Here is an 11,222-nt window from a genome sequence, read left to right as displayed (position 1 = left end):
CATGGAATTTCCATTTAACTATTTGTTTTTGCTTTTAAAGCTGAGTAGTAGATAAATAAGTGTTAGCTATCTTTTTTTTTTTAACCTCCTCAATAACAATACTTTTATTACTCTATCTGGCAGGGGATGATTCTCAAACCAGATTAAGCATCATAATCACCAGGAGAAATTTAAAAAATACAGATTTCTGCCAGAACCGGTTTGGCTCAGTGGATAGAGCGTCGGCCTGCGGACTGAAAGGTCCCAGGTTCGATTCCGGTCAAGGGCATGTACCTGGGTTGCGGGCACATCCCCAGTGGGGGGTGTGCAGGAGGCAGCTGGTCGATGTTTCTCTCTCATCGATGTTTCTGACTCTCTATCTCTCTCCCTTCCTCTCTGTAAAAAAATCAATAAAATATATGAGAAATTTAAAAAATTCAGATTTCTGAAGGCCAACCACTAGGACTCCTGAACCCAAAATTTTAGAGCTAGGGCCCAGGAATATGAATTTTTTAAAAAACCAACTGTTTGTTTTAGTTTATACATATATTTATATATAGAGATTTTATATGAACATATGCTATACATAATATATATTTTATATAGAACATATAGCAAGAATAGTACAAAGAGGTCCTTTATGATGTTTGCGCAGATTCCCCAAATGTTAACATTTTCACATTTGTCTTATCCTTTTCACTATTTCTTTGAATAGTTTGAAAGAAAACTGAAGATAGGATGTCTCTTTATGCCTAAGTACTTCACTTAATATCTATTTTTAAAAAAAAGAACTTTCTGTAACCCCAGTATAATGATCAAAACTAGGAAGTAAACATAAATACTATTATCTAATCTACAAACCTATTCATATTTAACCAATTGTGTCAACATCATAGCAAAAGGAAATCCCAAATCAGTTGTTGGCATTTGGTGGTTTTGTCTCTACTCTCCTTTAATCTGGACAGTTCCTCAGTCAGTCTTTGTTTTTCATGATGTTAACATTGCTGATAAAACCAGGCTACTTACTTGGTAGAGTTCCCCTAATTTGGGTTTGTCTGATGTTTCCTCACGATTAGATTTAGGTGGTAGATTTTCTTGCAGGAATACCCCAGAAGTGATATTGTGCATTCAGGTAGGAGGCACGCGATGCTGATTTGTCCCATTACTGACTTTGGTGATGTTAACCTTGCTCATTTACTGAAGGTGGTATGTGCCAGGTTTCTCTATTATAAAGTTACTAAGTATCTCTCAGAGAGCTACTTTGAAATTACATAAACACTCTGTTACTCCTCAAAACGTTCGTTAATCATTAGTTTTAGTATCTACTGTTGGTTCTTGCATAGATTAATTATTATTATTACTAGAGGCCCGATGCACAAAATTCATGCAAGAGTAGGCCTTCCTTCCCCCGGCTGTCAGCACCGGCTTCCCTCTGGCACCCAGGACCCGGGCTTCCCTCCAGCCACCGGCAGGCACGTGGGACCCGGGCTTCCCTCCCCGGGCTTCCCCCCTCACAGACCTGGCTTCGTCTGGAAGGTCGTCCAGAAGGACGTCCGGTCTAATTAGCATATTACGCTTTTATTATTATAGATGGTTGCCAAATGATGGTTCTGATTTTATCATGCCTTTTATATCAGTTTGCTTTCTATGTAAGGAAGGGCTTTCCCTTCTCCCTCTTTTATTATATCAACTAGAGGCCCAATGCACGAAATTTGCACAAGGGGCTTGGCCCTCACAGCCCCAGCTGCCTTGACCCTCATGGCCCGGCTGCCTCGTGGCACCACTGCACCGCCCACTGGTTGTTCCTCCATCCAGTCTAATTAGCATATTCTTTATTATATAGGGTGTGGATTAATGAATTATTTATGTGATTCAAAATGTTATAAACTTTTATAATCATTAAGAGCTGGGAAATAGATTATGTATGTAAATACACACACATGAAGATCTATACCTGTATATATTTATCTATTACTATATTCAAAATCACAAATCACACTGATGATACCCCTGATTCCAATGAAATATTGCAGGGTTCATTCTCTCCTCCCCACTTTTCATATTTGTATCTTTCCTTCAGCAGTGAGAAACCTGGCCTCCATTATCCCCAATATATTTACTTATTTGCTCAATCCTAGAATACACAGAATTGCTAACCCATGCTTCTGCAAAAACAGAAGACTGTTCACCAAGTTTCTAACTATTATCTAATATTAGTTTAGAGTTCTTTCGTGTTTAGCCTGAGGGCATATGCTCCGAATACAGTGGTTAAAAGTTTTTTGAGTTTTATTTCCCACTTATTTGAAATTTGGTTAGTTCATACGTTTGTTTTTTATATTAACGTTTTTCCCTCATCTTTGTTGATTTTATTTATTTTTATCTCTTTGCTGTTGTTGAGTGTGTAAAACTTAAAAACACAAAAGGTATAGCCAGATGACTTCCATCCCTCCCCTATTCCTGCAATTCTCTCCAACTCATTCCCAACCAACCCCTGAGGGTAACCAATCCTATTAACCTCTGGTTTATCTTTCCTGTGTTTCTTTTTGTATAAATAATTATGTATATGTATGTTTTTTATTTTTCTACCAAAAAAAAAAAGGCAGCCTACTGCAGGTACCCTTTTGCACTTTGATTTCTTCACTTAATATGTCCTGGAAATCATTCCATATCTCATAGAAATCTAATTTTTTTTAACAAATGCATAGTACTCATATATATTTGTGCATGTCAGTGGCTTCCAATATTTTTTACTTTAAAAACAATGATGCTATAAATAACCTTTATGCATATATTTTTGTATTGTTGAAATTTATCTTCAGGGTAAATTCTTAGGAATGGGATTCCTAGGTCAAAAGATTATATATGTGTACATGTGTGTTTTAAGTATAGGTTGTGAAAATCTCCTTCATAAAGATTATACTAATTTGTATTCCACAGAATGTACGTAAGAGTGCCTATTTCCCTATAGCCTGCCAACAAGGTGTGTGATTGCATTTTTTACTTTTTTTGCTAATCTAACAGATAAGAAATGTCATCTCAATGTAGTGAGAAGGAAATTCTTTTCATATGTTTAAGGGTTATATTTATTTCATTTTGGGGGTACATTTTCTGTTCATATCTTTCATCCATTCTTCTATTTTGTTTTGATCTATTTTTCTCCTCAATTTTCAATATTAGGGATATAAGCCCTTTATCTGTAAACATGTTGCAAATATTTTCTCCCAAGTTTTGCCTTTTGACTTTGTTTTTTTTATTTTCTATGCAAAAGGTTTTTTGGTGTGTGTGTGTTTTTTAATGTCGTCAAGGTTATCAATCTTTTCTTTCATTCCATTTGATTTTGAGTTATAGTTAGAAAACTTTCCTCTATGCTCAGGTTAGACAGAAATGCATTCATTTTTTTTCAAACAGAACTTCTGTGGTTTCATGTTTATATTTAGATCCCTGTTCCATTTGGAATTTATTTTCGAGTGTGGTTATGAAGTATGGATCTAATTTTACCTTTATGTTCAAATAGCTAACTAGTTGTTCCAGTACTATTTATTAAAAAATCCTTTTGGTCCAGATATTTTGAGATGCCACCTTTATCACATACTAAAATTTCATATGTACTGGATCTATTTTCTGGACTTATTTTTCTCCTGGTCTGTCTACCTAGTCATGTGCCCATATCCCACTGTTTAATTATAAAGGCTTTATAGTATGTTTTCATGTCTGATATGCCTAGTCTCCCTTGTATCTTTTTATTGGGGGGTGGGGGTACTGGCTATTCTTACAAGTTTGTTTTTCCATATGAAGTTTAATACCAACTTATCTAGCTCCATAAAAAGTTGTTGGTATTTTATTGAGATCACATTATATTATAAATTAATTTAGGGATAGCAGACATCTTTATGATGTGAATCATCCTATCTAAGCACAAAGGCTGTCATTCCATTCACCAATCTCATTTAACAAAAAACATTTGGATCTAACTATGTCAGAAAAAGGGAGATGTGGAAGAACCAAATATCATTGACCTCAATGGAAAGCCAATAGATTATGGCTAAAATTTATAAATCAAAGAATAGGATAAGCAGATTAGTTAGAAATCTATATGTACACTGAGTGGCCAGATTATTATGACCACCTGACGTTTATAGGCAAATTAGCCGTACACTCCATCGCATGGGATATGGAAGCCAAAGGCCTGTTCGAACACATTTGCTGTCTGCAGTTACCAAGGTAAAACGTCTCCAATTCACACAGGAACACAAGGATTGGACAGTCGAGCATTGGAAAAAAGTCATGTGGTCCAATGAATCCCGTTTCCAGTTGCATCATGCAGATGGCAGAGTGAGAATTTGGCGGAAACAGCATGAAAGCATGCACCCCACATGCATGAGTACAACCCTTCAAGCTGGTGGGGGCAGTGTTATGGTTTGGAGCATGTTTTCCTGGCATGATTTTGGCCCTTTAATTCATGTGGAACAAAGTCTGAATAGCACAACATACCTAAGTATCGTTGCTGATCAAGTTCATCCTATCATGTTGATGGCGTATCCCAATGGAGATGGCTTCTTCCAACAAGACAATGCGCCATGCCACGGTGCTTGTATTGTTCAGGAGTGGTTTCAAGAACATGAGGGAGACTTTACCTTGCTTAGGTGGCCCCCACAGTCACCAGATCTCAATCCAATTGAGCATTTGTGGGATGAAGTTAAAAGAGCCATCAGGCAGCTGGTTCCACAACCATCAAATCTCACAGAACTGGACAGTGCTATTCATGATGCACACCAACCACCAGGGGGCAGATGCTCAACACAGGAGCTGCGGTGACTTAGCAGCTGCGGTTCTAGGGTGACACACCTGGAACCAGAGAGGAAGGAGCCCAATTCCAGGGTGCATCACCCAAGAACTGCCCTCTCTCAATCTGGGACCCCCCGGGGGATGTCGGAGAGCCGGTTTTGGCCTGATCCCTGCAGGCCAGGCCGAGGGACCCCACCGGTGCCAGGCCTCTAGTACATAAATAAATACCATGGGAAGGAACGAGCTCCAAAAGTGAGAGGACTTTTTTTTAATGAGGCTTTTAGTACATATATTAGTCAGGATCCTGGTAGGAAACAGATGGCACACGCGATCCAAGTGATTGAGAATCTAATAGAAATACTATGTAGAGATGTGAGTGCAGTTAAAGAACGTCAGCAAGGACTGGTGATGCCCCTTGCCACTAGCAGCAACAGGTGGCCATTACCACTGCTTGGCCTGGAGAGTGATGGGCGGGACAATGTAAAGGAACGAGAGAGCTATAGGGAGGACTTCCCCATAGAAACCTTGGACTTGGATGAAACTCAGTCACTGTTCATTGCAGCATGACAGCTTGGGAGCTGATGGAATAAATGCCATCTCACTCTCCTCCCACTCCCGCCAGTGCCTTCTAATGGCTGAACCGAAGCAGAAGGCAGAGGACAGACTGTGCCATTTGTAATGACCAGCCTCCAGCACACAACAGGGCAGCATACACAGAATTACTTACGCACACACTTAAGTAAATGTACAGCATATAGTAAAACAATAAAATACCAATAAAAACCAACTTTCGTCAGTGAATCTATGGTCTAAGAGGGAACATGGGTCATATAATTATAATAAAGGTTGAAAAGTGGTAAATGCCTGAAGAGCGATTGGGGATGTTCCCAGGGAGGGAATCCTGACAGATTCGCTGGAGGGGCTGCAAACATTCAGTCTAAAATAGTCATGTCTGCAGAAACACTGGGAGCCTCTTGTTTTTTCAATTAAGTGTCCGTTATTGGTACACTGGCCTCAGTAAGTAAACACCCCCTCCCTGCCCACAGGCCATGAGGCTTGTCTTAGCTCGTGGTTTCTAATTTATACTGCATTTGGATTCCTTGATGTTCTGCCCTTTCCCTATGTTCTTTGCCTCCTCCCATTGTACACTGCTCCTCTGAGACAGGAAAGCATTGTGGGAAGTGCTGTATGTTAGCCAATAAGCCTAGGATTGAATTCCCTAACTTTCAGTTACTAGCTGTGTGACCTTAATAAAGTTACCTAGCCTCTCTGAGCCTCAATTCCATTTTGTAGAAGGAGAATAACACCTAACTCATGGAATTGCTGTAAGTTAAAAAATGCTACATGTCAAGAACCTGGCATGAGGCCTGGCACTCAGTAGTTGGCAGGTGAGGGTGTTACTGCCCTCGTGCAGGCTGTGGGCTTTCCCTCCTCCTGCTGAGGTTCTTGACTTGGAACACGTTACTGTCACTATAGTGTTGCTCTTCGGACAACTACCTGGCACAGGAAAAATTTCTAGACTAGTTGGAAAGCACCTTAGCAATAATCTCATCCACCTTCCCAGTGGATGCAGGAGGTTCTGCCACAGGCCTCCTTACGGGTGGCTACCCCAACTCTTCCCATGCCAGCGGAGAGCTCACCACCTCTGGAAGAAGGTTATCAGAAGACTGAAAGAAAACTTTTCCTTGAGTTGAGCAGAAATCAATTTTCCCACTAATTAGAGACTCAAAACCATTTAGTGCTAAAAGAAATCTTCAAGCCCACCAACTTATTTTATGAATGTTAGAGAAATCTGAGGCTCAGAGAGGGAAGGTGAGGCACTATTCTTAATGGCAATGCTGTGTGGAGCTACCGGAACAGTCTCCTTCCCTGCCATACTAGCCGTCAGCATGACCTCTAGTTCTTTCCGAGCCCCCCATTCCCTCAAATGTGCCACGCCCCCCCACCATGAATGAAGGTCTACTCTTCACCACTCTGATCACTCACCTTTGCAAATGCAAGTTTGTGATGTCCAGAATTAAACCTGCTGTTTATTACAACCTGGCCCCAGCAGAGTGAAACAAGACTATCTGTGAGTGAGATCCAGGGCAAAGGTATATGGCTATTAATCTCAGAAAGGCCAAGAACTTGAGCTAGACAAAACCAGCAAATTGTTTTTAGAAATGGGGCTTGTCGTAGTTGTACACTTCTATGCAGGCCCTCTTCCCTGGACACTTAGAATTTGTCTCATATACCTTTAAAACATCAGTGCCAGGTCCAGAAAAGGCGTTCAGTAATACTAATATAGATTTCATTTTACCTTTTACCCCCTAATAAACACTAAAAAGGAACAAGGATTAGAGATAGGGGAGGGTGTCAAAGGAAGAAATAGACCTCTTCTCAAAACCAGAGTTCTTAATTAGCAGTTCGCCCAAGTAAAGTCTTGGACTTATCACGTGACTTCAAAATAAACCTAAGCAAAAGTTCTAGAAGTCCAGCGTTGTTGGCGTTTTCTGATCATGTTGATAAGGCACTAAAGAACGGCCTGGAATAAGATGCAATAAACCTGGTGAGTCCTTTTGTTCAAAGCCAGAAAATTATTTCTGGTCTCACAACATTTTTCAGAAGAGGGAAGAGAAGGCATGGCTGAAAATATTACTCTATTACTCAACTGAATAAGCCTCAGAGAAGTTACATGTCTTTATGAAATTGCTGTAATTACCAACATTTTTAACAAGATGCCATTTGCCTCCGTAATTTGTTTTAAGATCAGTACCACATCTGGTCATTGGTTTCTGAGAGTTTCTTTTCTAAATCTTAAAAACCAATGAACATTGATATTAGAATGAGTGGACTAAATTCTAGTTTTAATGAAAGACGTCTATTTTTATATCCCAGATACCGCTATTTGCTTTCGTTTATCTATGCAGTTTTTTTCCATTTTAGACAAACTGCACATATGCCCTCCTGGATAATGTTTTTAAAAAGATCACCCTCCTTTATATGAAAGACATTTTTAGCAATCACTCCAGAAAGGGTCTCCAGAAGCAGCTGATCGGATTAGTTAATTGCTGTCAAAAAGAACAGCTAAATTAGTACCATTCCCAAACAAAAATTGTTGTTTTTGTCAGAAATTTGCCATTATTCAGATGGACAATTTTTAAATAATACACATGCAGCTGCTTGTAGGCATTTTTTTTATTGTTGCTATTTTAGGGGATTTTTTTCCCCTGTGGGGTGTGTGTGTGTGTGTTCTTTGTTCTTTTCCTAGTTGTTGCTATTTTAAAAAGAATAACTAGACATAGAACTATTAGCAGTATTCACCAGGTCAATGAAATACGGTAACAGCTAACTCTTGCCACATTCTCTAGGGGAATTTGTCCTGAGCTCAAGCTAGACTGAAAGACTAAATGTGAAGAAGGAAGGCAGGGCACCCGTGAGCACATTTTCACTGTGCTCCAGTCTGAAGAGGGTTTTGGTTCAGTAGAGTAAGTGTATGTTGTGGCTTTGAATTATTTTTAAAAAGACTATAAAATCTTATCACCATCTTAAATATATTTATATTTGCCTATCTTATAGGCAAAACATTTTTTCTGTGATAAGGCATCATCAAATTAATAATGGAAGTCAGTGGGAATTGTGACTCCATTCTTAAAACGAATGTTATAACCATTTCTGAGCTTTTCATCTGGCCTGTCTTTCCTGGGAGAAAAGGAGGTGAGAGAGAGGTAGGTAGTTACTGTATCTACAAGGTCTATAATATTATTCAATTTAGAAGTTGTCTTTTTTTTTAATCCAGCAGTAAAGAATTTTGAATGGTCCCACTCGGTTACTCCTAAACCCTGTTGCCAAAAACAAAAGGAATAGATAATGTTGACAAAGATGCTGCTTTCGATGAGACACGAAAGCAGGCTTTCTCGAGTAAGTTATTAACTCATATCAGAAACAAAAGAATGTGGCTACCATCCTGTGGTGAACATCAATTTGACAAGGAACGGGCACAGATTTAGAAACAGAAAACCTGAGTCTAGTCTTCACCACCTCTTTACTCTTATGAACATGATTCATTTAATTTCCGAGCCTTAATTCCCAGCTGGAGGCAGAGTGCTGGATCTGATCACTTTTGGGGGTGTCTTTCAGGGATAAAATCTATTAACAGAATTCTTTTTGGGGAAGTAGCCGTCTCTGTTTCAGGAAATACCACGATATGCCCCTAGGGCGTAAGGGCTGACTAGGGCTCAGGCAACCAAAAACTGCCAAAAGGCTGTTCTGTACTTGCAGAAGCAGGAAATTAATTTTTCTTGGAGGCCAGGATGGGGAAAAGGTGCTCTCTATAGGATGGGGGAGTGAGGAGAGGATAGGGGAGGGCTAGGAAATTTTTGGAGGAAGGGCCCTGCATGGGGTAAAGTCAGTGAGAAACCTCCAGTAGGGAATGATCAAAGGACATTTATGAGCAGAAAGCTTAAAAAGTAATTTTAAGTGCTTTATGCTATAAAGGGTAATGTGACCCTTTCCCCAGACCCCTACATCTGAGTGAACTTGAACATAGTTATGTTCTGTATTATGAGTCAGGGTTTGGTGAAAGAGGAGCAAGGAGCCATATGGACATTTTGGAGAACAGAGATATTCTCAGAAAAGCTGGAGCTGGGAGGCATACAGACCTCTGAAAGGCATGCCTTCCACAATCAGCAGAAGGCGTGGGAGGGCTGTGGACCTTGGCTGGCCACAATGGGGCTCAGACATGAAGGGACCAGCAGAGCCCAGCTGACATCTGGGTGACCCTGAGACACAGCCTAAGGTGTTTTGTCTTTTCAAGCCTTCAGGGCTTCAGAATCCATGTTTTTACTAAGATTCCCATGTGATTCTGATGTGGGCACAGCCTGAGACTCCTTCTCTTACCCCTGGTCCCACTCCCTCGCCAACCACCACCACCAGGGCCTGAACATTGACAAGAATTGGGGAAGGGAGCAGAAAAAAGAAAATTTTCTTTAAAAAAATTTTTTTACTCTCTGGGGAAATGTTATTTAGAAGTTAGAATTTTTTTAAAAAACACCATATTGTGTTATTCTGAATTTATGGGGGAAATTAATATATGCTATAAAAAATAAACACCAAAATATTTACAGGATTTAAATCTGGGTGATGGAGCCCTAGCCAGTTTGGTTCAATGGATAGAGTGTTGGCCTGTGGACTGAAGGGTCCTGGGTTCGATTCTGGTTAAGGGCAACATGCCCCAGTTGTGGACTCAATCCCCAATGTAGGACGTGTAAGAGGCAGCCAATCAATGATTCCCTCTCATCATTGATGTTTCTAGCTCTCTCTCCCTCTCCCTTCCTCTCTGAAATCAATAAAAATATACTTAAAAAAAAAAAAAGATGGCAGTGTAGGTAAACTTGGGACTTGACACCTCCCACAGCCACATCAAAATTACAACCAAAATACAGAATAACCATCATTCAGAACCACCTGAAATCTAGCTGAATGGAGGTTCTACAACTGGGGAATTAAAGAAATACATTAAGACTAGTAGGAGGGGTGGAGATGCGGGGCAGAATCAGCTGGTCCTACACCCAGGGGGGTAGTTTAAAATTGGGAGGGATATCTTAGCTGTGGAGATTTCCCTGAGGAGTGAGGGGGTCCCAGCCCCACACCAGGCCTCCGAGCCCAGGGTTCTGGTATCAGGAAGAGAAGTCCCCACAACTCTGGCTGTAAAAACCAGTGGGGATTGTGGAGGAGTGATACATATGCTGCTGGCCCCTCTTAAAGGGCCCATGCTCAATTACTCTGACTCACTCCCTCTGAGTTCCAGCACTGGGGCAGCAGCTTGAAAGAAACCTGGGACATTCGGGGAAGAACTAACTTGCCTGGAATCAGGGCGAGAGCTGGAGGGAAGTTTCCTCCCAGAGAGAAGTGCTGGCATAAGCCATTGTTTCTTTGCTAAGCCTTCCCACCACAGAGCCAACAGGTGGGGCACCATATCTGAATCTCCATCAACCTGGTTCACATGTTTTGCCCCACCCTGGTGGTTCCCTGACACTCCCTACTTGCAGGCTCATCCAAGCCATTTCCAATGGCTTTTCCATACAACTGGCCTTCCTTGTCTCATGCTTCAGACTTTCCTAAAATCTCTCAAACAAGCACCAGTTGGCCTCAGCATGACCTGTAGCTCTCAACAAGTGGCCCCAGGCCCAGCACTAGCAGCAGCACACTTTGGTTCATAGGTTGGCCTCTTCTGGGTACCTCCAAGCCTAACACAAGTAGCAGCCATCTGCAGATTGCTTTGTAGCTCATGCTGCATGGCCCCCAGCAGAGCACAGGCAGTGGTTGACTTTGCACCTCCTAGGAGGCTCCAGAGCCAGTACACCCAGTTGTCAGCTTTGCCACACCGAATTACAACCTACAAGTGACACACTAAAGGAATGGATTTGGTGAGCACCAAAGCCCCACTGAAGCAAGTCCTGCTCCATAGGGTCAGCTCC

Source organism: Myotis lucifugus, unplaced genomic scaffold (genome assembly GCF_000147115.1).
Source record: "Myotis lucifugus unplaced genomic scaffold, Myoluc2.0 scaffold_14, whole genome shotgun sequence".
Lineage (NCBI taxonomy): Eukaryota > Metazoa > Chordata > Mammalia > Chiroptera > Vespertilionidae > Myotis > Myotis lucifugus.
The sequence above is the reverse complement of the archived record's forward strand: the minus strand, read 5'-3'. Positions refer to the sequence as shown.